This window comes from Telopea speciosissima, chromosome 5 (genome assembly GCF_018873765.1).
Source record: "Telopea speciosissima isolate NSW1024214 ecotype Mountain lineage chromosome 5, Tspe_v1, whole genome shotgun sequence".
Taxonomy (NCBI): domain Eukaryota; kingdom Viridiplantae; phylum Streptophyta; class Magnoliopsida; order Proteales; family Proteaceae; genus Telopea; species Telopea speciosissima.
This window is the reverse complement of record NC_057920.1, coordinates 28,322,293-28,349,980: the sequence shown is the minus strand read 5'-3', so window position 1 is coordinate 28,349,980 and position 27,688 is coordinate 28,322,293.

Here is a 27,688-nt window from a genome sequence, read left to right as displayed (position 1 = left end):
GCAACAGCGACAATAGCAAACATGTGCCCGGGCTCTAATTAGAATCAGATCAATTGGGCCATCGATGGCAGCATCGGCGATTATGTTTCCGTTCGTATTGGTCCAAAGAGATTATCCTGAAATTAGTTTTGCCGCTGAAGAAGTCATGAGAATGCTGGGAATCAAATCTGCCAGTCTTTCCCTCTCTATCGAGAAGGGATTACCACCGTTATGCAGTTGTTGTTGTTGTTAATGAGATTTTTGGCCGAAAATTGTTCGATCTCAGAACCTTGGTTTTCAGCTTCAGGCCTGCTCATCCCACGGAGAAGACGAGAGGAAATTGGGAAATCCATGCAGCCAAGGAAATAAAGGTTCAGGCAGAGAGGAAGAAGATGACGAAGAGATCGAGCATGGGCTGGCGGAGCTAGGGCAAAGTAGAGGCGGTGGTGGCGGAGTTGCAAGGAAAGGGGTGGGGTATTTTAGGTTGAAGATGAAGGAAGGGTAGTATTGTAAATTTATTCTAATGATTTAGTACAAGGGTAAAATAGTCCTTTTACATCAATAACTAACAGCAAACTAACACCGTTAGTGTAGAGGGGGTGATCTGAGTATTTTCAAATTTCAAGGGGTGATCCGAGTTTCGACCCATTTTCAGGGGGTGTTTTGTAAATTTGTTCAAGTACGGATTGAAAATGATGGATCATATTTAACAAAACATTATCTACTAATTGAAGAAATAGTTTATTTGTCATGTGAGAGTGGAGAAGGAAAAAAAGGGAAGACAAAGAACATGAAAAGGAAAATGACAGAAAATGACGGATGAAGATGGGAAATATTTTTTTAAATCACATAAGTATGGGAAACATGATGAGTGGGGAAGAGCGGGAGAGAATGGAGAAACACGAGAATATATAAGGTTTGAAAAGTTGAGGTTGTCTTTGTTATCGTTTCCCTAAACTAGCACTACAAACTGCATGTAAATTAGATAATGAAAACCGAATAGAAACCTGTAAAACTAGACTGAATGCAAAACGATTCTGATCTTGATTCATTCCTATGTAGTTCAATTTTGATTTCACCTTGTCAAAATGTAAACAGCACCGAATAACTGGAACTGAACCAATTGACACCTTTACCCCTGCACCTAGACATAGCTAGGGAGGGTGAAATGACCACCCCAACCCCCTACAGGATGCATGTGCATGCATTCCCATTGGCCCCACGCTAGGGGAAGGGTCACACAACTTGGCAACCTTCTTTTCCATAATAAATTTTCGGATCCCTAGTGTAATTTCCTTCTTACATGAGTTTTTTTAAAGTTGATTTCTCTCTCATCCTGACTATGTGGGGTGGTACCATTGGATGCGCAGGATGGGATATCATCCTAGAGGGGCAGGGAGGTTGTTTCAAAAAAGGAAAAAAGAGATAGAGACATGGGTGTTAGCTTACGATACACCACCGATGTGTCTAGCTAGGGCTACAATAGGGTCTGGTTGGGCCGGGGTTTTCAAAACCCCAACTCAACCATGAGTGGCCTTAGATAGGCCCAGGCTCAGCCCGACCCTAACTCAAGGCCAGAAAAATCATACCCTGACCTGCCCTCAGGGTCGGGCCGGGCTGACCTTACCCTCAGGATTGGGATGGGTTGACCCTGATTGTCCTTGACAATGGGGGGTGGGGTCGGGTTGGGCCGGGTTGAGCTCAGTCCGAGGTCTCAACCCTGGCTTGGCCCGGCCTAGCCTTGACTCAAGGCCATAAATTTCCAACCCTGACCCGCCCTCAAGGCTAGGGTATCTCAACCCAAGCCCTATTCGGGCTCAGGGCGGGTACGGGGTGTCAGGGCCAAACTTGCACACCTATGTCCAACCTTACACGAGCTGAACTTGAAGGTTATCTCTTTCCACTAAAAAAAGAATGGGAAAAAGATCTCTGTCCGGGAGTGTGGCCTACGCCAGCATTCCCATGAGTCTATCTTTATATTCCTCATGTGAAAAGATACCTCTGCCCCCTTGTTTTAAGAAGAAGAGAGATAGACAAATGGGAGTGCTGGCGTAGGCCACACTCCTGTACAGAAAACTGCTTCCCAAAAAGAGTTGGAGGTTGCTTTAACTTTTTGGTAAAAGTTTTGTTTGTATGAATAATGGTCGTTACCTAATCCACACTATATGAATTTCTGATTATCATATGGATCAGATATTCTTATCGAATGGTTGAAATGTAGACCATTCATGATACATGACTATGTATGAAAACTGCCCCTAATTCTAATTTTCTAAGGTCGTAGAGTGGAATAGGGGTTGGTCTAACTACAAAGACTTAAGATCATAGTAGAACAACTTTTATAAATTTTTAACTTTCACAAGGTCATAGAGTGGAAAGGGGTTGTTCTAACCAGAAAGACTTGATCATATAGTAGGTCCTACTATGATCTAATGTGGTTTTGGTCAACTGATTTGCTATGAGAGTAGAGTAAGAAGGAATCTACACACCACAACCAACAAGGGGTTGGAAATGGGCATCATCCATATGGGGCCGACATGGTGAGAATATGAGAGAAAAAATTTAAGTATGGGTCCCACTGTTTATTGTTTGAGGAAGGTTTAAAGGAATCTGTACAAGGGCAGTGTATCAATCTTTTTCTCTTATTTCATTTTGCACTTTGGATTCTTAAATTCTCTCTTATTGTCACTCAATTACCAAAACTGGAAACGTGTAGATACTTTTATCTTCACTCTTTGCAAATTTTAAAACATATATATATTCTTCCCACAAATTTATTTATGTTGTATTTGATCATATTTTCAGAACTAAAGAGGGGGCAAGGAAGAAAAATGAATAGTTCGCTTAATTTCTTTTTCTTTTTTGTTATAGGGCTAAAGCCGTTGTTTGGTTACCCCCATTTAGATTTATTTTATACACCTTTACCTCCAAAAGAGAGAGAGAGAGAGAGAGAGAGAGAGAGAGAGAGAGAGAGAGAATGAAAATTATGTAACCATCCTACACGTAACATAATGAATAACACTTAGACAGTGTTTGGTATGCATTATTAGAATTAATGCATTCCAAGTCGATTTTGCATTCTCGGATGATAAAAATAGTTGTATTTATTGCTCGAAAATGCAAAATCGTCCTAGAATGCATTCCAATAATAAATACCAAACACTATCTTAGCTTTAACTTACTTTTGTATGTATGAGATACATGTTTGGGGGAACTTACTTTTTTGTTTTTGTTTTTGTTATGAGAATCATATACCACCCTTAATTATATGAAGGGTAAGAAGAACCTCTGACATCATATAGTTTAACTTACCTATTCAGGTCCTTATAGCCAGAAACCGAGCAAAGCATACCCATAGATCTACCTATCTTACATAATTTATAGATTTAAAAGAATTCATAGTACTAACTTTATCCAGTAACAATACATAAATATCCCATGACCAATTCTGCAAGTTTCCTTGATGCAACCAGTCTATTATTTCTTTCGATTCCGTCCACACGTCTACCTCTTTTTATCTTTGCTTTTTCTGCTGTTGAAAGATGCTTTTGGTTTGTGAATCCCAGTTTTGCAATCATTGTTTCTATAAGCTATAATAATCAAATGATCCACACATAATAATCCTTGGAACCAATTGACCATAGAATATGTAAACAAAGATCCGACTCCTCAAGAAAACCATCAATTGAAGGGTTTTCAAAGGATTAGGATTCAACTTTCGAAATACCACCTGATTCTTAGTGTACCTAAGAATATAGAAAGTAATAGCCGAAATTGAGAAGACATCTTTAATTAGAGTTTTAAAGAGTGTTAGCATATAAATATTCCATTCCATTAAACACAGAGGTTTAGACCTTACCTGAATGGAGTGGAAACGCAGCGGAAGGGACGATCGAATGCGGCTTGCAGTTACGAGCACACAAACAAAGCACCACGATCTCGATAGGTTTCTCACCTTGAGAAATCCACAACACAAAACCCTAGGCCAAGATGGAAACCCTAGGAAACCGCAGAACTCGAAGAGGGAGGAGAGAAATCTAATTGTGTTCCCATTTTAGAGTTTGAGCCAAATAACATATTTATAGGCTAAACCCCTTTGGCACCCCCCACTAATCTGATTCCCTCTGGGAATCTAAACAAGGGATAAGGAGGGGGGGGGAAGGAATCGGTCGTTCCTCCCTCTCTCGTCTTGGGCCTGCGATCTGCCCCCCATGTGGGCGATCAAGTTGGGCCCAAAGCCCATATTTTATTACAAAGAGAAAAGCAATCAAATCATTAAACAAGTGGATTAACAAAAAATTACTAAGGAACTTAGTTCTCAGCCCTAATGGTCCTACTGCCCAAATGTGTTAACTAAATTCACTAGATAAAAGCATATGCCAATTAGATTCCATATCCTTTTTACACAAGTTGCAAAAACTATTTGTTAGCATCCAAAGTGCGATCCATGCGGAAGCGAATACAAGATCAAGATATCGATGGGAAAAGTCATTCAATAACAGAACAATGCAGGGATCGATTATTACCTAAGCCTCACAAATGCAAGACCTCCAATAGATGATAGCCCTTTCATGATCGTTCCACACACCACGCAAGCTTTGAGTTCCCCACACGGTCAAGCTATCTCCTCCACACTTCCAAGAGCACAAAAGCTTAGACTATCTCTAAGATCAAACACTAAGAGAGGGGAAGGAGAAAACGGTTTAGGAGGGAGAGGGGGAGCTCCACGATTTGGGTGCCTTGTGCATTCCTTGTGTGTGACTTTGCAATCCCATAATTAAATATGAATTGCACCTCACACAATCCCAATTTGGTAGCTCACATAGGCAAGGCATATTGAGTTTCCTATTGGGACACAATTGCAGGCCCATCTAATCTTTTTCCACAAGGAAAGATATGCATTGCTAGGGGAATCAAATATTGGGTTGAATATCCAATATTCACCTAATAAGTTTCCTTTTCTAACAATCTCCTCCATCCTACTGTAAGATCCAATCTTACAAAAAGATCATGAAAAAGAAGCCATGATCAACCGTTACTGCGTAAATGAATGGAACCGGAAGGAAAGGGGTAGGATCACAATGGGATTCCACTCAGCTTCTAAGATGTTTAACACCGAAGATGCCAAGCAGATGTAATAACCAATGTCCAAGGTAAGTAGTTAAAACACGCATCAGTCCCCCACAAAACAATGTTGCATGGTTCAATATAAGGCATGTGCATGAGACTGTCAAACCTCAATGAACTGATACTCCGATCGAGAGATTCAATTATCTTGATTGGACTGAGGAAAAACATTTCAAACAAAATGTTCAAGAAAATAGATAATGTTTTGTATATATATATATATCTAAAAGCATTTCAAAACACTTTGAAAATGCTACCGGAACCAGATTTGTGTCCAATCCTGTATAGAATACTCTTCGCAACATACTCCCAATGTATGGGCTGTGGGTTCCATGTTGGGCATCTCTTTCGAATACAGTCAGACATTGAGAATCCAGTGCACCGATATATAGTCAGAGAGAGACATCAACCGTTGGTACACCAAAACTCTCAACATATGAATGCAACGATAAGGACCCCTCAGGTCAAGGGACCAATCATGAACTACTTAAGAGAATCTCATTTTCTTTATAAACTGACAGTACACCACATGTGAAATTCTCTAGTGATCCAGTCCAATGTACACACCAAATGTACACTCACATTTGTGTCTTGGAAAACATAACCTTCCTAAGCACACACAATGTGACCACCATGCCGGACGAGATGTCCAGTCCCATCCCCAGTGGTGAACAATTTTAGGTATGAATACCTATGGACAATAACTGAGCTCAACAAATGAACATGCTAATCAAAATTTATTAATTCAAATAGAAGGAGTTTGTACATCAGTGCCAGTCACCCATGAACTTCACCCCCATATTCCCAACATGTTTCTCAAAAACACCAGGAGGCAATGCCTTAGTCATGGAGTCAGATAAGTTATCTGCAGTGTCAACCTTAACTATGGCTATGTCACCACGCTGAATAATTTCACGAATCAAGTGATATTTTTGCTCCACATGCTTGTTCCTCTGATGAGCTCTTGGTTCCTTCGCTTGTGCTATAGCTCCCTTATTGTCACATAACCATTATATGGGTCGCTCCACTAGCTCAGACACCACCCCTAGGTCTGTCAAGAATTTCTTGAGCCAGACACCTTCCTTGGCTGCTTAACTAGCTGCCAAGTACTCACCTTCTATTGTGGAATTAGCTGTTGACTTCTATTTGGCACTCCTCCAAATCACTGCACCCCCACCAATCATAAAAACCATCCTAGAGGTAGACTTTCTGTCATCCTTGTCAGTTTGGAAATTCGAATCTGTATATCCAACTACTGACAACTGATCACAACCATATACAAGGTAGTAATCTTTGGTCCCCCTCAGGTACTTGAGGATCCCCTTGATAGCTGTCCAATGTTCTTGTCCTGGATTGGATTGATATCGACTCACAATCCCTACAGCATGACAAATATTTGGCCTGGTACACAACATGGCATACATCAGACTTCCTACTGCAGAAGCATAAGGAACTCTCTTCATAGTCTCAATTTCCTCAGGAGTTTGAGGACTTTGTGACTTGGATAGATCGATTCCATGTCTGAGAGGCACATTACCTCTCTTCGAATCCTGCATGTTGAACCTTTCAAGCACTTTGTCAATGTAGGTGGATTGTGACAATTCCAACATCCTCTTCTTGTGATCTCTCACAAGTTTAATTCCTAGGATGTAGCTGGCTTCACCCAGATCTTTCATTGAGAATGTTTTGGATAACCACATCTTTACAGATGAAAGTAACTCCTCATCATTCCCAATGAGTAGTATATCATCCTTATATAGGATAAGGAAACAGACAGCACCCCCACAGATTTTCTTACACACACATGGTTCATCAATGTTTTGTTCAAACTCAAATTCCTTGATAGTTTAATCAAAACGGATGTTCCATGATCTGGAAGCTTGTTTTAGTCCATAAATGGACCTCAACAACCTACATACTTTGTTTTCCTCCCCTGGAGAGACAAAACCCTCTGACTGATTCATGTATATGACCTCATCAAGATAACCGTTAAGAAAAGCGGTTTGTACATCCATCTGCCAGATCTCATAATCATGGTATGCAGCAATTGACAATGGAATCCGAATGGATTTAATCATTGCTATCGGTGAGAAGGTTTCATCGTAGTCAATACCCTCTTTCTGAGTGTATCCCTTTGCCACCAATCTTGCCTTGAAACGTTCCACCTTTCCATCCACACCTCTCTTCCTCTTATAGATCCATTTATAATCAACGGGTTTTACCCCTTGCGGCAGATCTTTAAGAGTCCAGACATGGTTAGAATCCATGGAATCTATTTCACTACGCATAGCTTCCTGCCATTTCACTGAGTCAACATCCTTAAGAGCCTCAGCGTAAGTATAAGGATCTGTGCCTGAACAATCAGACACCATGTGGAATTCTTCCACCTTTTGATCCTCCTCAATGAGAAGGTTCAAACGAGTTGGTGGTCTGATAGACCTCCCACTCCTTCTAGGCTCTTGAGGTTGTTGCTCAACTGTGGGTACGTCAACTGAAATTTCTGTCAGCGCAGAGGGCACTTGGTCATTAGTTATTTCTTTAATGACCACTGGATCGGATCTTGGTGAGATCATGTCATCCTTAAGAAATGTCGCATACTTATTAACTATGACTTTCTGATTAACAGGATCATAGAAGAAGTAGCCTATTGTAGTCTTAGGGTATCCCAAGAAATAGCATCTATCTGTCTGTTGTTTCCTTACATGTGCTTTGTAACCCCACACCTTAAGATGTTGAAGACTAGGCTTACGCCGATACCACAACTCAAAAGGTGTTTTGGTCACAGACTTTGTTGGTACCCTGTTCAGTATATAGATGGCAGTTTCCAGTGCGAAACCCCAAAAACTCAATGGCAGTTCTGAATAACTTAACATGGACCAAACCATGTCCAACAAGGTTCGATTCCTCCTTTCTGAAACTCCGTTCTATTTAGGTGTTCCTGGGGCAGTCAACGGAGTTATAATCCCAGCTTCTTTCAGATAGTCCCTGAACTCATTTGATAAGTATTCTCCTTCTCGATCAGATCGGAGGCACTTGATGCTATTACCCAACTGTTTTTCAACTTTCGCTCGAAATTCCTTGAATTTGTTAAAGGTTTTCGACTTGCGGTGCATTCAGTATATATAACCATAGCGAGAGTAGTCATCAGTGAAGGTTACGAAGTATTCGTAACATACCTCGCCTGAACGTTAATGGGTCCACACACATCAGAGTGTATCAATTCTAACACAGCTTCAGCTCTTCTTCCCTTGTTAGAGAAGGGTTTCTTGGTCATCTTTCCTTGTAGATATGACTCATAGGTTGGATAAGGTTCTACCTTCAATGAATCCAAAGGTCCATCCTTCACCAACCTGTTTATCCTTTCTACTCCAATATGACCTAACCTCAAGTGCCAACGATATGTTGAATTATCTTGGGCTGATTTTATTTTTATAGAATTATTGGAGATCTCATTTACCTCTAGTACCGATTTTAAGAGATATAATCCGTTATCTAGTAGGTCAGAAGCAATAAAAGAATTATTAAATCGAATAGTTAACTTATTACCAAAAAGGAAAGTGTAACCATCCTTGACAAGCCTACTAACAGAAACAATGTTCCTCCTAAATAGGAAAACATAAAAATAATATCTCAAAATTAAAGTACTACTACTAAAAACTAAAGTGAAATCTCCAATGGCCTCAGCACCCATACCCGTTATTAAACAAACTTCATCCTTACTCAGCCTTCTTGTCAGCTTGAACCCCTGCAACAAGTTGCAAATATGGGCAGTAGACCCTAAGTCCACTAACCATGTGTTAGTAGGTTCCTCTGACAAATTAGACTCATAAAGGACTAAGGTTTCAGAAATACCTTCTTCCTATTTCTCTTGCTTTTTTTTTCTGAGCAGCCAGGAAAGCACGACATTCCTTCTTCCAATGTCCATCCTTCTTGCAATAGAAACAAGTCTCCTTGCCCTTATTCTTCTGAATTCCCTTAGCACCGACCTTGGGGTTTTTGCCCTTGTCAGCCTTCTTCTTCTTCTTCTTGCCATTAGGCTTGGAGGAAGAAGACTTGTCCTCTATAGTCAAGACTTCCACTTTCTGCTTCTTGGATGCAGCTTCCACCTCTTGCAACATGTTGCCCAGCTCAGGGAGTTCGACGGAGAGTTTATTCATGTTATAATTAACAATAACCGATTCGTAGATCTCATGAGGCAAAGAGTAGAAGATGACATCCGTCTTATAATTCAGCTTGAAGTATGTCCCAAGGTTCTCCAGTTCTTGGAACAAGTTTCGCATTTTCATCACATGATCTATAACTGGAGTTCCTTGAGCCATCTTCGTGCTATGGAGGAGTGTCACCAGTTGATGATGGACATGTCTTTCTTCTCTCCCATACATCTCCCTCAACTCCGCCATCATATCCTTGGTCAAGAACAGATCCTTAACAGAATCAAAGATGGTATTTTCCAAAGAACTTAACACGAGGAGTTTGGCCTTAGAGTTTTTCTGTTGAAATAACTCATAGGCCAGCTTAAATTCAGGGTTTTCCTCATTGGGGAATTCAGGCTCTTCTTCATCTAGGATAGACATTAGACCTTCTGTAGACAGGAGTAACTTGATGTTCCTCCTCCAGTCAACATAGTTTGGGCCGGTCAAAATATGGTCTTTAATAAGGGCGGCATAGTTGATTTGCATTGGCATTATTAAATGTGATGTACAAAAAGTAACAATTAGCATGATCTACAACCATTGAAATAACTAGGGTAAGAACAATCAATGATTAATCATACCCTAAGCTTCCCTCTAGCTTATAGGGTATGAATTAGAAAACCATTAACCCATATGCTCCTGGCTTAGCCTATCGGAGTTCATCATTCGCAAGTTGGTTGGGTAGACTATTCTGTCCGTCACTTAGACTTCCAATGTGATTTGGCCACCTGAGTGTCATGCCCATTCCTATCGGCTAACACACACTCAAGTCAAGTGTTTACCCTTAATTTTGGAGGGAATTATGGTGTTTGTGGGTTAATGCCTACTATCATAGTACATGTACCACTGACCACATTCTCTACCTATCATATGTGAGATGAGTATAGACAATTTCACCAACCTATCCAAATATTATCTTATCGGCATCTATAAGGGTAGATCGATAAAATTTCTACTAACTAAGGAAGGCCATGAGAATCCCACCAATCAGGGCTTCTCATATCATACTTGTATTAAAATTAAGGGATAGCAGGAATGCATAAAAACCACAATCATACATCCAATTTATAAGCATAATAGCACATCCATCCAAGGAAAAATATAAACACCAATGGTTATGGGATAACATTTTTAATCAACATGAGTTCATATTCTTGATAAACTCACTTTAATTAAAAGATGGATGGGAGCAATCATAGCCTCATATGTTACTCCCACACACGATAATAATTATGTGATAATGCATATGCAACTAACTATTATAGGAAAATTATTCCAAAACTGCAATAAACTTGGACATTTCAAGTGAGTAAGTCTTTCCTTCAATCTTCTCTCCAACGAACCGGCAAGATCCTTGATCTATGATCCAAAAACACGATCCCGATCTCAACATGATCTCCAAGCGGTTATAATAAATAATTTAAGCTAATTCAAAAATTATTATAACCTTTTACAAATAAAATTACAAAACAGGAAACCAGTCCACCAAAATTGGACTGCCTGGAGGATAAAAAGAAAATTACATATTAAACCACATCCATGCCATGCCTAGCACACACATCCATCTAATGCATGTAAATTTTAAATCACATAACCATAGTCCTCATTACATACATGATGCTCAAAAATTAATATTCCAATATTTTCTGTGAAAAATGCCAAAAACACATAAAATCATCATTACCATGACAATCCAAGTCATAATGATCATGTGCATCCAATGCACCCATCATATAACCATTACCATGACAACTTATGTCATAATGACTATGTGCATTACATGACCATTACCATGACAACCAATGTCACAATGATCATGTACATCACATAGCCATTACCATGACAACTTATGCCATAATGGTTATGTCACATACCCCCACAATATAATCATATACATGCTTAAAATAAAATAAAATAAACCATAAAATTAAGATAAGCCATTATGCCTATTGGGGAAGGTGGGTGAAGGAAAGAATCTCTCCATCCATCTTCTCCAATGAATCTCCCTTCAATAAGCAAACCAGAATTTTAATTTTTTTTGAAACTGCTACACAAGATAGCCAAAGGAAAAGCATAAAGAAGGAAAGACCACAAACGCAGGTGCACAAAGGCACATAGGCACCATCGCACGCGGCAGGCTGCCATGGCGCACGATATGGGGGACAGGCTAGCGGCAAGGAGGGTTGGGGTGTGTGCGGCAGGTGGGGCGCGCGCAGGGTAGCAAGCCAGCAGCCCCTTCCTCGCATGCATCTTAATCCGAAATTTGTTTTTTTTTTTTTATATAAAAAGCTAAATAAGAATTTAGAGCATCATATATATAATGGAAAAAGAAGTCATTCCCATCGATAATGAGGCTCTGATACTACTGTTAGCATCCAAAGTGTGATCCATGCGGAAACGAATACAAGATCAAGATATCGATGGAAGAAGTCATTCAATAATAGAACAATGCAGGGATCGATTATTACCTAAGCCTCACAGATGCAAGACCTCCAATCGATGATAGTCCTTTCACGATCGTTCCACACACCACGTAAACTTTGCGTTCCCCTCACGGTCAAGCTATCTCCTCCACACTTCCAAGAGCACAAAAGCTTGGACTATCTCTAAGATCAAACACTAAGAGAGGGGAAGGAGAAAACGGTTTAGGAGGGAGAGGGAGAGCTCCACGATTTGGGTGCCTTGTGCATTTCTTATGTGTGATTTTGCAATCCCATAATTAAATATGAATTGCACCTCACACAATCCCAATTTGGTAGCTCACATAGGCAAGGCATATTGAGTTTCCTATTGGGACTATTGCTAGCCCATCTAATCTTTTCCCACAAGGAAAGATATGCATTGCTAAGGGAATCAAATATTGGGTTGAATATCCAATATTCACCTAATAAGTTTCCTTTTTAAACAATCACTATCATCGATTGGAGGTCTTGCATCTGTGAGTCTTAGGTAATAATCGATCCCTGCATTGTTCTGTTATTGAATGACTTCTCCCATCGATATCTTGATCTTGTATTCGCTTCCGCATGAATCGCACTTTGGATGCTAACACTATTAACATCGATGAATTTTGAAAGACGAACTTTATTATCCAAACCTTTATTCTAAGCTTTCCAAACGAAAAGTTTAAATTTCTAATGAATGGCTAAGGACCACACATATTTATCTAGTTTTGTAAAAGTATAAGCACTACCCAAATTACATAAAGATTTCACAAGATGCTTTCTAATCCCTTGGGTAGTAAAAATACCAGACTGAGTTAAAGTACAAATCCTGTCAGGAAGTGATTATTGAAAAATAGGTATCCTTAAAATCTGTTTGGAAATGGATAAAGGAAAAGGGAAAATTGAGAAAGACTTAACATTCCATGTGCCATTACACATTAATTCATTGACCCTAGAGTAAGAAGGGTGAGGAACTAAATTACATGGCAAAATATAATTCACAGTTTTTTGATAATATATATATATATAAGGAAACCAAGGATCAGAGTAGATGGGTATATGATAATCATCACCCATATGCCAACACACCATACTGTTAAGCAAAGGTAAAATTTTGAAAATACTATTCCCTAATAAAGACCCTTTTTTATTCCAAATGGTTGGACTCAAAAGCTCTTATTTCGAGAATATCTGACTTTCAAAACTTGAATCCATAAAGAATTAGTTTTAGTTGACAAGCATCATCTTAATTTAGTTATAAGATGTCACATCCCCTCTAGGAGGGCTAATGTGACTGGATGTCGATTGACACCCCGACAACCACAGGATCTCATACGTAGTACTCCAACTCAAACAACCACCACAATACAAAATCAAATGTAGCAAAAAAGAAGATCTTAGATACAAATATACAATATGCATCAGAGTTTCTACGTGGATGGCCCAGTTGTTATATACAAAGTACAGTGTTCAAGCTTTACAATAATTACAGTAGAAGTTAACTACACAAAATTAATTATGTAGGCTTTACAAGGTTATACAGACAAAATTAATTATGTAGGCTTTACAAAATTATACATACAAAATTAATTATGTATGCTTTACAAGGTTATACACCCCCCCCCAAAAAAAAAAGAAAACATCAAAAGTGTAAGACACCTAATCCATCGGGTCACGTCACGAATTAGTACAGTAGTCACAAACACAAGATGGATCATGCCCTCAGTGGCCCAAACCCACAGTCGTAATCACAAACAACTCCTGGGTCTATAGAATCCTCTCACACAGAGTTATGTCCACCTGCAAGATCATCTAGAAAAGAGGGAATTCCATGGGGGGTGAGCTCCACTGAGTAAAGTAAACCATACAATGTCAAGCTTGCCCCTAACTGACGGGAATTTTGGATGAAGGACAGGGACCTCTGACCAGTCACCCAAACACACTGTGGAGCATTAGTCCAGTGGTTGAATTTAATGGAGAACCCCTGAGGATGTCCTCCTATATACCTGTCAGGAGATGGATTGCAGACCCATGCAGCTGCATTGCCCACAGCATGATGTACTGCATAAACCCCAGGTACTCTCTCTCCTATTCATAAATGTGGAGCCCACACCTGTACAGATGTGTATCAGACCCTAGGTGAGGTGTTGGTGCAAAGCCCAAGCCCTGGGCCAAGCAAGCACCTGTGCGAGCACAGGGCCTATATAGCATTGCTGTATTCTCTGGGCGATGCACTGGGCGATTGGCCCAAAGGCCCAGAGAATCGCCCAGAGTGGCTGAATTATGTATTTTGGACTCCAGACATGTGGGGACCACCCATGTAGACCATGAACACCCCCTAGGGGTAGATGGGGATTTTAGGAACCATAACTCACTCCTGGAACCATGTGGACCCCACCTTAGCAGCCAGAATGGCTCAGAATTTAGTTAAAAATGCATTTTGGAGGAAGGGGGCCTAAAGCCAAACAAACCCCATTGGAGCCAACATTATAAATAGAGGAGGGGGCAGTACTCATTTTATTTACTGCCCCAGTTGAAACAGAAAAAGAAGAAAGAAGGAGAGAAAGAGAAGAAAGAGAAGAAAGAGAAGAAGAAGAGAAGGAGGAGAAGAGGAAAGAGGAGGAGACCAGAGCTGCCTACCTGCACCCTGCCTCTGCAGCACTTCAATCCTCAGGTAACCATCTTCATCTCCATATGCTGCTGTCCTCAGTACCTCTCTATTGATCTCTGCTTTGTTGTTGGTGTTCCTGGCTAGTAAAGCCCAGGACACCTTGGACTTGCCTTGGGATGCATCAGATCTGACATGCAAAGCTGTTGCATGTAAGATCTGAGCATTTTATATATGATTTTATTGCTGATATACAGCTGAGACTGAAACCAGTCTCTGTGCCAGACTGCACTGCCCAGTTGCACCCAAAAACAGGCAGTCTGGGCATGGATCTATACATGCAAGCTAGCCCTTGCTTAGATTTTTGTAGGAACAGCATCCTCCCATGAAAGTAGACGTAAAACTGCCCTTTCATGCAGCCCAAACCAAGGCCTTGAGCTGGATTACAGCCTGAGCTGCTATTCTCTGAGCTGACAGAACAGCTCTTGGTTTCCAAATGGGTGAACTGGGCCCAAAACCCTTGGAACCATTGGATCATACACTAAATATGGTCCATGACCATCATACATGAATCCATGATCAATGCCATGGCTTCCCATGCAGCAAAATCCAAGAAATCAGCCCAGAACTCGTCTCAAACAGGCTCTGGGCAATTGGCCCAATCACCTAGTGAAACACCCCGAGATGTATTTTGGGCTGAATTGCTGTCCAATCTCAGTGGGCCTTCACCAGTGGGCTATGAACAGTATGTTGGGGTGGTAAATGACCAAAATACCCCTCACAACATATGTTTGCTGATATTCATACCTTGGGTACCCAAGTGGGCCCCACAGGGCTAGGTAACCATGACAAGGATGGTCCAACTGAATTGCTGGCCTGGGTACTATTTTATAAGACTATCTAGACCATGTACAACTAACCATACTGCTATGTACCAAATCAGATCCTATTCCACATCTCTGGATGATGCACGGGGACATGGACCCAAAAGCCCAGTACAAGACCCAGAGAATTCCAAGTAACACCGGAATAAACACAGAGTCAAACCAGTAAGCCTAGACCAACACTAGGATATCAAAACAGCTTTGAATATTAATTAACACATTTTTGATCTAATAAATTAGGATTTAACCCCGTGCTCGAGGTGCACAGCTAGACACCGGCTGAAACTGAACCGACAACTGATGCAGTAGAACCAGATCAAGGTGAGTGAAATTGCACCGTATATGTAAATGCAACATGGCTAATATATCAAGACAATCTTTATCAACATAATTACATTGTTCACTTAAATACAATTACTGTGAATTCTATTGAATAACGAATACTTGTGAATGCTGTGATTGGACTTGAATGCTGTATGTAAATTGCTAGACTAGATGCCGTAGTCGGCTTGGAAATGAGGCCTGTGGTAGCCCATAGTATGGGATACGGTTGACACCGCTCGGCTTATATGATGCCATAAAAATGCATTGGGCTATAGTTTCATCACCCGTGCTACGCACCCTTGGCAACAGGGGTTAAGGTGTTGGATGCCTGTGAGAGTGACCATATGAAAGAGAAAAAGAAAAGAAAAGAAAAGAAAAGAAAGAAATGTTATTGCACCGAAAAGGTGATTATGGGCTATAAGCCAAAAAAGAAAAGTGATAAAAAGGATGGATGCCTCACAGGTTAATCACAGAGGGTTGGTCAGGCTGACCTTGGTGACTGATGCGAGAGCTGACTAGTCCTCTCTGACAACTCAATGGGTGTATCGCGGGATGGGGTTAAAAGCCCGCACCAGGGATACATGTATCAGGGATTGTAGTAGCACTAACCCACCCTAGTTGTGATGTTAGGTGGCTAATAAATAAAATGAACTACACCTCATGTAGGATTTATATGGTTGTGATTGCATGTGCATGTATGGTGGTGTATTTCATTCACGGGCTAAGTGGAGTTCACACTCTGTTATATATGTTTTTCTGTTAGATGATCTTACAGGTGGATATTATTGTGGAGGGGAGACTTATCACCAGGAGGCGAGCTATGGTGGTTATGATTGTATTGGTATGGACCCAAACGGAGGTCATACCGTTGGTGCGAGTGTTTTTTGTGACAGCTGAGGATGACCCGTGAAGGGTGTTGCTGTTGACTCTTTTTGTCTTTGGGGATTCCTTTTGTTTTTGTTGGAGTTTTTCCCCATTTTATTTTATAGCTTTTCTTTTTGGGGCTCGGGTTACCCTGCCCTGTATATATTCCTTTGTTTAAGAGTTGTATATGGTAGAGGTAGGTACTGCTTTATCTTTGGGAGTGAGAGAGGGAAAGAACAAACATAGTACTGTCTATATTTTCTTTCCTGTACGACTACTCTTTCTAAATGTTTCAATGTGAATATAGTTTTCATCAACACTCTGAGTTTTACATTATGTACTATGGTGGATGTGTGTGTCTGTGAATGGAGTAACTGCTTCTAGATCCGTGGGATGTGGCGGATTGTTGCAGTGCAATTCGGGTCACCTACCTAAACCTCCCAGGGGGTGGTTGGGGTGTGACAGAGCTTAGTATCAGAGCGAGAAGCTCTTTCTACATTCACAGACAGCGAAATAGGAATAATAAATTTGCAAAAAAGTAAAACATGTAATAGTTAAAACTCACAGGGGGACAATGTAATTAAAAGACAGAACATAAACATTAAGCTTTACTAAAGACTAAGATGTGGCAGAAGCCACTACATAAAGTTCAAATGGAAGTACTACTTCCAATTACATCTGTAGAGAGATAAACAAAAAAAAAAGACTACATATTCCATGATAAAAAAAAAACTACATCAAGTCAGGCTAAAGTAAGAGGACTAGATCCTAGGTAAGGAACTGATGCTGGAAGGCTACTCCTGGGGAGGAATATCGCTCGATGGAGGCTGAGTCTGTCAGGAGTCAACACGGTAGTAGGAGTCCCAGAAGTCTAAGCGCTGCTCAACAGAACCTACTCTTCCTTCCAGGGAAGTGAAGCTCTAATCCATCCGCGTCGACATCTGAGCCAGCTGAGTATGGAGACCTCGAAACTGTGCCATCATATCAGAGCACCCATAGGACTCAGGCACCTGAGAACTAGAAGCACCAGTCGGCCCATAGGAAGGTAGATCTACAAACTGTGCACTAGTATCCACAGGATCACCCTCCTGCTCACCCAACCCTGCCCCCTCTGCTGCCTCCTACTCCATCTCCATCTCCTCCTCAAACTCAGGATCGCTCTCTGGTTCCCCCTGCATCTTCATCTTCTGAATGAAGGTCTTGTTGATGGGCTTTGACCTGTCACCATCCTTATACTCGCCAGCTAGTGTAACCCCAAAATACTGGAACATAAGAGTTAGGAACTTCCCATAGGGTAGGTTCCCATCTGACAGGTTCTGTGCGTGGTAGAGCATCACCTGCATCAGTAAGTAAGGGAGGTTGATCACTGGACCCCCCTTGCCGGCCCCCAGTAAGCAGTATGTGATATATGCCCAGAGCATAGAAATACTACCTCGGTTCCCACCCTTGGGATAGATGTTATAGGAAATACACCTACTGATGATCCTGGCTTTAGGTTTATAATCCGCCTCAGACTTTGGAACCCCGTCTGTCCCAGTCAAAGCTCTAAAGACCGTCCTCTTGGTCTCTGGAGAAAATATGTCAAAAATATCTACCTGAGGCTTGTAGTAACACCTGTCGCCTGTGTCAGGCAGTTCCAAAATCTCTGCTAGAATGGCAGTGGTAAACTTCATATCTACCCCCTTCACCCTGCTCTCCAGACCAAAACCTTGCATCCCAAAGGCCGGTACAATGTTGCAATAGAAATACCAAACCATGTTCGGGTAGTATGGTAGCGTAGGAGATAACATCAATGCCCAGCCTAGGGCATTAAACTTGGTATAGAGCCCATGCTGGTGGAAGTCACCAACTTACACCACCCTACCATTCACAATATTCTTAGCTTTGAACTTCGCCCAATCTTGTGAATGCTCGTACCTGGAGAACCAATAGTGGTCAAACTCTGGTTCCTCGGACGAGGAGTTATCTTCGGGCGATGGAGGGGGTATTGCTGAAGGTGAAGAAGGCACAGGATCAGACTGTAGGTGCTTGTGGGTCACTGCATTCCGTGCTGTGCTGTGTCTACCATTTGTAGACATGGTTGCTACAAGCAAGAAGGAATTAGGGCATGAAATCAAAAAAATCCAACCAAAAGAAAAGGAAGATGTGGCCAGCAGTCCAATAACGAAGAAAACGTGAAGAAAACTTACCGTAGGCTTGCGTGGATGCGCGGAAAACTTGAGGAGACACTTGGATTTGGTGTGGAATTAGTCAAATAGGCCTTTTGAGCACTGCCCTAGGGGTTTGGACCTCTTAAAATGGAAAATGGGAGAAAGAAATGAGCTCTCGGATTGATATAACCTGAGCCCCGATTCTCTAGGCAATGCACTGGGCGATGGAGCCAAACGCTTAGTGAAACGCCTAGAGAATGCATTTTCAGCAGAATTTGAACTGTTTGCTTATGGGCTTATAATTTCTACACTAAAATGACATGAATAACCCTACTAAGGCAATTGTATGATTTTGTGGATAAAAAAAAATAAAAAATAAAAAATAATAATAAACAAAAAAAAAAATAAATACATCAATAATAAGGCAATTACATAGGGGTAAACAATATAAGGTGTGGAGGTAAGAAATTCGAGGGAATAAAATTTCTTTCTTTATATGGCCTAATTTGAGAATAATTATTATATTTAAATACTATATATTTATATACATTTGTATGTAGGAACTTCTATGTGGGCGATGTTGTGCAAAACTCCAACATAGATATGTAGGCGATGTGTGGTTGCAAAGTCTTGGAAATTTGGGCCTTACATCGAACATTGTGCTTGCAAGTAGACCATACTTTACCCATAGCCTAGCCCAACCAGGATTAGACCTAATAGGCCATAGAGCAAAACAAGAACCCCAAGCATGGCACCTATTCTTACCTGAGAGGTGTGTGAACCCAGTAGATCACTGTAGCACTGTGTGCAACCTCGAGCTGACCCATTTCATTTTCTGTCTATGCTACTTTATTTACTTATAGTGCTGCACATGATTTTAAGTTAACATGCTCTGCATTAGACGACTGAGGAAGAGACTAGCTTGGATACGAGAGATACAGTCCTGGGCCGAGAAGCGATTGATTGTGTTCTTGGCACTCACAGATACTAGTGGACCAGAGGGTCGTGTCATCTACCTTTTCTTAGCAGACGAGGTTAGGAGCGATATAGGATACCTATACGTACAGGCTCTTATCACCAGGACGAAGTTGGAAAGACTTGCATGCTAGGTATAGGTATAAAAAAAAAAAAAAATCACTGCTTAATATAAGTCTTTATATGACATCATGCATAACATATTATGGCATAACACACCCCACAGACATAAAACACTTAACAATGACATTTAATGAATAACACACCTTACTGGGATGATAACATTATTACATTAGAACTGTGGAATTGGTAATGTACATGTGATAGTTAGGGATTATTAATTGTTCCCGTGAAGGGTGTGTGAAATATTGAACATATAGCTTCCTCCAAAAAAATCAATCATGGTCAACACTAGATCCAACTGAGGTGGACATTGTGGAAAATGCCCTCGATTTATCCCAGAAGTTGAGCTACTGGACGGAGCCGAAGCTCAGAATTTTGAAGTGTCGGTTACTTTGTCGAGGGTACCAATGGCTGCCCAAGCTACTGCCCCTGCACCTCAGCCAGGTATGGCAGCTGAAGAGGTGAACACCTTCATGACCACCATGATGCGGACCATACAGCAACAACAGGAGCTGCTAAGCCAAATGTCTACACAATTTGAGGCCATGATGCAGGAGTGAGTAGTGCCACCACCACCACCCAACTGGCCAATACAATTCCCACCACCTGTGCCTCAACACAGCGAAAAACTCTACAGCTAAGGTGATGGAGAGATTCAAGAAACTCCAGCTACCTACATTTTCCAAGATAAATTCTGAGGCAATGTAGCTGGAATGGTGGATTAATGCCTTGGAAAAGGCAATTGACGTACTTGAATGTACGGATGCGCAAAAATTGATACGTGCTGGATATCAGCTACAAAACGAGGCAGAAGCATGGTGGAAAGCAACCAAACCCAATCTTGATGCAGCTCATCCAAATCCCACTTGGGAGCAATTCAAAGAAGTTTTCTTTAAGAACTACTTCCCCGAGAGCTTTAGGGACAAGAAGAAAGCTGAGTTTTCTGCACTCGTGTAAGGAACTAAATCCGTGCTGGACTACCAGCAGCAGTTCGAAGATTTGTTCAACTTTGCTCTGGAACACCTGAAAGGGGAAGCTAGTAAGATGAAGAAATTTGAAAAAGGACTCAAACTAGAGATCGGGTCTATCTTGTCAATTCTAGATATTCAGGACTACGCACAAATGGTCGACAAGGCAAAGATAATGGAAGACAGATTGAAAGAGAAAGAGAAAGAGAAAGCTACAACATCGTCGGGCTTGGGCAAGAGGCCGAGTAACTATCAGAATTTTGGTTGGCCGAACAAGGTTTTATGAGGAGCTAGTTTGAACCCCAGCCCGACTCAGTATTATCAGCCAGATGTGGGTCAGAATCCTTTCCGCCCCACTTACAATCGGCCTGCCCAACCAACTATAAGTCAAGCGACAATTGCTGCTTCGTCTGCCAGACCTTCACCGAGCCAAGTGAGCTAGGTCTCATCACCGGCCGTGCTGTCCAATAGATGTTACATGTGCCACAAGGTAGGACATATGGCCAGGGAATGCATACACCGCGGATACAACACTTACTCGCCAAGCTAGTCCCACGCTCGACCCTTCCAGCCACGGGACAATCGGACTCGAGGAAAAGTGTTCGCGCTGACTAAAGAGGAAGCATAGGTGAATCCCAAAGTAATGACAGGTAAGTCCACTGAACACTACTAAATTGTAGGGAATAACCTGTGGATGCAAGAAACTTAATTGCATCCTTAATCTTATTACAAACCTTAGGTACCCTGATTGTCTCATCCGTCCCCGCGAGAGTGCTATTCGACTCGGGCACGTCCCACTCTTTTGTTTCCAACACTTTTGCGAGTAGGATGACTATTCAACCAAGGGACATCGGGCATGATTTAGTAGTCAGTACACCGATTGGTAGCGTCGTAAACCTGAAGGAAGTCTATGACTCTTATCCGGTAGAAATCTATGGGAAGAACTTAGCCGCACGTCTGATTAAGTTCGATATGAAGGACTTTGACGTGATACTAGGCATGGATTGACTATCCGCCTATAGAGCGAACGTCATATGTGTGGAGAAGAAGATTATATTCAAGCTGGGTGATGGCTCAGTTTTCACCTACCAAAGTGAACCGATGAGAAAGCCTAAAAGAATAACAATATCCGCCCTCCAGGCGCAGAAGTTGCTAAATGATGGATGTCTGGGTTATTTGGCCATGGTAATGGATACTGAGGCAAAGATAAAGCCATTGGGAGAGCTTGACATCGTTAGAGAATTTCTTGAACATTTTCTCAGAAGATCTGACCCAGCTATCGCCTGATTGTGAGATAGAGTTCGCAATCGATCTGATTCCTAGTGCAACATTGGTATCCAAGGCACCATACCGGATGACACCTATTAAATTAAAAGAGTTATAGGTCCAGTTATAAGATCTGTTGAAGAAGGATTTCATACGACCTAGCGTGTCTCCCAGGGGAGCACCCGTGCTATTCGTGAAGAAGAAGGATGATAGTATGCAACTGTGCATCGATTATCGTGAACTAAATAAACTAACAATCAAGAATCGATACCTGTTGCCATGCATCGATGACCTATTTGATCAATTACAGGGAGAAAGAGTCTTCTCCAAGATTGATCTTAGGTTCGGATACCACCAATTGAAGATTAAGAGTGGTGATATCCATAAGATGACGTTTAGAACTCGGTACGGACATTATGAATTTCTGGTACTATCATTTGGGTTAACCAATGCCCCGATAGCATTCATGGACATGATGAATAGAGTGTTCCATAATGTGTTGGACAAGTTCGTCATTGTATTCATCGACGACATCTTGGTGTATTCAAAGAGTGAAGAGGAGCATACTCGACACCTTACTTCCATGTTGCAGTGACTGCGGGAGCACCAGCAGTTCGCCAAGTTTAGCAAGTGCCAATTTTAGCTCCACTAGATTGGATTCTTGGGGCACATCATCACCAAAGATGACATCAAGGTAGACCCAGACAAGGTGAAGGCGGTTCTCGAGTGGGAGACTCCGAAGAATGCCACTGAGATCCGAAGCTTCTTAGGTTTAGCCGGGTACTACCGCTGGTTTATTGAAAATTTCTCATGCATCACGGCGCCCATAATAAAGCTGACAAAGAAAGCCATAAAATTTGAGTGGAATGATGCTTGCGAGAAAAGCTTCCAAGGGTTAAGGAATCGATTGGTGCCGGCGCCTGTTTTGACTATTCCAGATGGCACCGGAGGAATGGTGGTCTACACCGATGCATCCTGAACAGGATTGGGCGGCATGTTAATTCAGGGAGGTAAAGTGGTTGCCTATGCCTCAAGGCAGTTGAAGGAACACGAAAAGAACTACCCCACCCATGACCTAGAGCTGGCTACGATAGTCTTCACATTAAAGATATGGCAACATTATCTCTATGGTATCATAAGAGTCTGAAGTATTTCTTCACCTAGAAGGAGCTGAATATGAGACAGAGATGGTGGTTAGAATTGGTGAAGGACTATGACTGTGAGATCCAGTACCACCCTGGCAAGGCCAACGTAGTAGCGGATGCGTTAAGCCAGAAATCCCAAACCGCATCCCTCGCTTCCTTGGTTGTAAGTGAGCAACTGATAGAAGAAGCTCGGAAATTTAATCTAGAACTTATGATTAAGGGGACGACTATGCAACTAGTAGCCATGGATATACGACCATCGATCCGGGAGGAGATAATTGAAAAGCAGCCTAAAGACCCCGATCTAGCAAAGATAATCTGGGAAGTGCAACATGGAGTCCACAGGGACCCAGACTTCTCATTGGCCCACGACGGGGCATTAAAATTTAGAGACAGATTGTACATGCCTGATGACTATGATTTGTAGGACCGAATTCTTAAGGAGGCCCATAATTCACCCTATTCAGTCCACCCTGGAAGCACAAAGATGTACAAGGATCTGAACAAATACTATTGGTAGATTGGAATGAAGCAAACCATAGCTATATACGTGTCCGAATGCCTCACTTGCCAGCAAATAAAAGCAAAGAGACACCGACCGAATGGGTTATTACAACCACTTCCTATTCCCGAATGGAAATGGGAAAGAATTACCATGGATTTCGTAACCAACCTACCCAACACCAAGAAATGGATGGATGAATGCAATCTAGGTGATTGTGGATGGACTGACGAAAGCGGCTCACTTTATTCCCATCAGAATAAACTATTCGATGGAAAAGCTCACCCAACTATACATTGAGAATGTAGTCCGCTTACTTGGCATGCCTGTTAGCATTGAATTCGATAGGGACCCCCGGTTCACCCCAAGATTTTAGAAAAATCTGCAGAAGGCACTAGGATCTCAACTAAATCTCAGTACGACTTTCCATCCTCAGACAGATGGATAGTCCAAAAGAACAATCCAGACTCTGGAGGATATGCTCAGAGCCTGCATTTTGGAAATGAACGATAGTTGGGATGCCCACATACCCTTGGTGGAATTTGCATATAACAATAGCTACCACTCCACCATTGGCATGGCACTGTATGAAGCCCTATATGGTCGAAAGTGCCAGACCCTGTTGTATTAGGATGAAGTCGGAGAACGAAAATATCTTGAGCCCGAAATGATATAGGCAACCTGTGATAAGGTGGATATAATCAAAGAAAAGATAAAAGCGACCCAATCCAGACTGAAAAGTTATGCCGACAATCGGAGGAAGAATATTGAATTTAAAGTCGGAGAGAAAGTATTCCTCCGAGTATCTCCAACGAAGGGATTGCTACATTTCAACAAGAAGAGCAAACTAAGCCCAAGATTTATTGGTCCTTACGAAGTCCTCAACCGAGTGAGACCCATAGTGTATCGACTGGCACTACTACCATCCTTGCAAGGCGTCCACGATGTTTTCCATGTGTCAATGTTAAGGAAGTACATCAACAACCTGGCACATGTACTCTCAGCTGAACCTGAACAACTGGATACGGATATGACCTATGAAGAATGGCCAATGGAGATATTGGATAGAAAGGAGCATAACCTCCATAACTGCATGGTCGCATTCGTCAAGGTTCGTTGGGGAAATTGTCCCATAGAGGAAGCATCGTGGGAACACGAAGAGGAAATGAGAGAGAAATATCCCCAACTATTTGAACTACAAGGTAAACCAATTTCGAGGATGAAATTTTTGTAAGGTGGGGAGAAATGTCAAGCCTACCCCTGAATGACTGGAATTTTGGATGAAGGACACGGACCTCTGACCAGTCACCCAAACACACTGTGGAGCATCACTCCAGTGGTTGAATTTAATGGTGAACCCCCGAGGATGTCCTCTTATATACCTGTCAGGAGATGGATTGCAGACCCATGCAGCTGCATTGTCCACAGCATGATGTAATACATAAACCCCAGGTATTCTCTCTCCTATCCATAAATGTGGGGCCCACACCTGTATAGATGTGTACCAGACTCTGGGTGAGGTGTTGGTGCAAAGCCCAAGCCCTGGGCCAAGCACTTGTGCTAGCACACGGCCTATACAACATTGCTGTATTCTCTGGGCGATGCACTTGGCGATTAGCCTAAAGGCCCATAGAATCGCCCAGAGTGGCTGAATTGTGTATTTTGGACTCCAGACATGTGGGGACCACCCATATAGACCATGAACACCCCCTAGGGGTAGATGGGGATTTTATAAACCATAATCCACCGCTGAAACCATATGGACCCCACCTGAGCAGCCAGAATGGCTCAGAATTCAATTAAAACTGCATTTTGGAGGAAGGGGGCCCAAAGCCAAACAGACCCCAGTGGGGCCAACATTATAAATAGAGGAGGGGGCAGTACTCATTTCGTTTACTACCCCAGCTGAAACAAAAAAAGAAGAGAGAAGGAGAGAAAGAGAAGAAAGAGAAGAAGAAGAGAAGGAGAAGAAGAAGAGAAGGAGAAGAAGAGGAAAGAGGAGGAGGAGACCTGAGCTGCCTATCGGCACCCTGTCTCTGCAGCACTTCAATCCTCAGGTAACCATCTTCATCTCCATATGCTACTGTCCTCAGTACCTCTCTATTGATCTCTGCTTTGTTGCTGGTGTTCCTGGCTAGTAAAGCCCAAGACACCTTGGACTTGCCTTGGGACGCATCAGATTTGACATGCAAAGCTGTTGCATGTAAGATCTGAGCATTTTATATATGATTTTATTGCTGATATACAGCTGAGACTGAAACCAGTCTCTGTGCCAGACTACACTGCCCAGTTGTACCCAGAACAGGCAGTCTGGGCATGGATCTGTTCATGCAAGCTAGCCCTTGCTTAGATTTGTGTAGGAACAACATCCTACCATGAAAGTAGACGTAAAACTGCCCTTGCATGCAGCCTAAACCAAGGCTTTGAGCTGGAGCACAACCTGAGCTGCTATTCTCTGAGCTGACAGAACAGCTCCTGGTTTCCAAATGGGTGAACTGGGCCCAAAACCCTTGGAACCATTGGATCATACACTAAATATGGTCCATGACCATCATACATGCATCCATGATCGATGCCATGGCTGTCCATGCAACAAAATCCAAGAAATCAGCCTAGAACTCGTCTCAAACAGGCTCTGGGCAATGTACTGGGCGATTGGCCCAATTACCCAGTGAAACGCCCAGAGATGCATTTTAGGCTGAATTGTTGTCCAGTCTCTGTGGGCCTTCACCAATGGGATATGAATAGTATATTGGGGTGATAAATGACCAAAATACCCCTCACCACATATGCTTGCTGATATTCATACCTTGGGTACCCAAGTGGGCCCCACAGGGCCAGGTAACCATGCCAGGGATGGTCCAGCTGAACTACTAGCCTAGGTACTATTTTATAAGACTATCTAGACCATGTACACCTGACCATACTGCTACGTTCCAAATTAGATCCTATTCCACATCTCTGGATGATGCATCGGGACATGGACCCGAAAGCCCAGTGCAAGACCCAGAGAATTCCAAGTAACACCGGAATAAACACAGAGTCAGATCAGTAACCCTAAACCAACACTTGGATATCAAAACAACTTTGAATATTAATTAACACATTTTTTATCTAATAAGGATTTGACCCCGTGCTCGAGGTGCACAGCCAGACACCGGCCGAAACTGAACCAACAACTGAAGCAGTAGGACCAGATCAAGGTGAGTGAAATTACACCGTGTATGTAAATGCGACACGGCTAATATATCAACACAATTTATATCAACATAATTACACTGTTCACTTAAATACAATTACTGTGAATTCTATTGAATAAAGAATACTTGTGAATGCTGTGATTGGACTTGAATGCTGTATGTGAATTGCTAGACTAGATGCTATAGTCGGTTTGAAAATGAGGCCTGTGGTAGCCCATAGTATGGGATACGGTTGGCACCACTCGACTCATACAATGCCATAGAAATGCATTGGGCTAGAGTTTCATCACCCGTGCTATGCACCCTTGCCAACAGGGGTCAAGGTGTTGGATGCCTGTGAGAGTGACCATATGAAAGAGAAAAAGAAAAGAAAAGAAAAGAAAGAAATGTTATTGCACTGAAAAGGTGATTATGGGCTATAAGCCAGAGACAAGAAAAGTGATAAAAAGGATGGATGCCTCACAGGTTAATCACAGAGGGCAGGTCGGGCTGACCTTGGTGACTGATGCGGGAGCTGACTGGTCCTCTCTGACAACTTAATGGGTGTATCGCGGGAAGGGGTTAAAAGCCCACACCAGGGATACATGTATTGGGGATTGTAGTAGCACTAACCAACCCTAGTTTTGATGTTAGGTGGCTAATAAATAAAATTAACTGTACCTCATGTAGGATTCATATGGTTGTGATTGCATGTGCATGCATGGTGATGTATTTCATTCATGGGCTCGGTGGAGCTCACACTCTGTTATATATGTTTTTCTGTTAGATGATCCTACAGGTGGATGTTACTGTGGCGGGGAGATTTATCACCCGGTGGCGGGCTATGGTGGTTATGATTGTATTGGTAAGGACCCAGATGGAGGTCATAGCGTTGGTGCGAGTGTTTTCTGTGACACCTGAGGATGACCCGTGAAGGGTGTTGCTGCTGACTCTTTT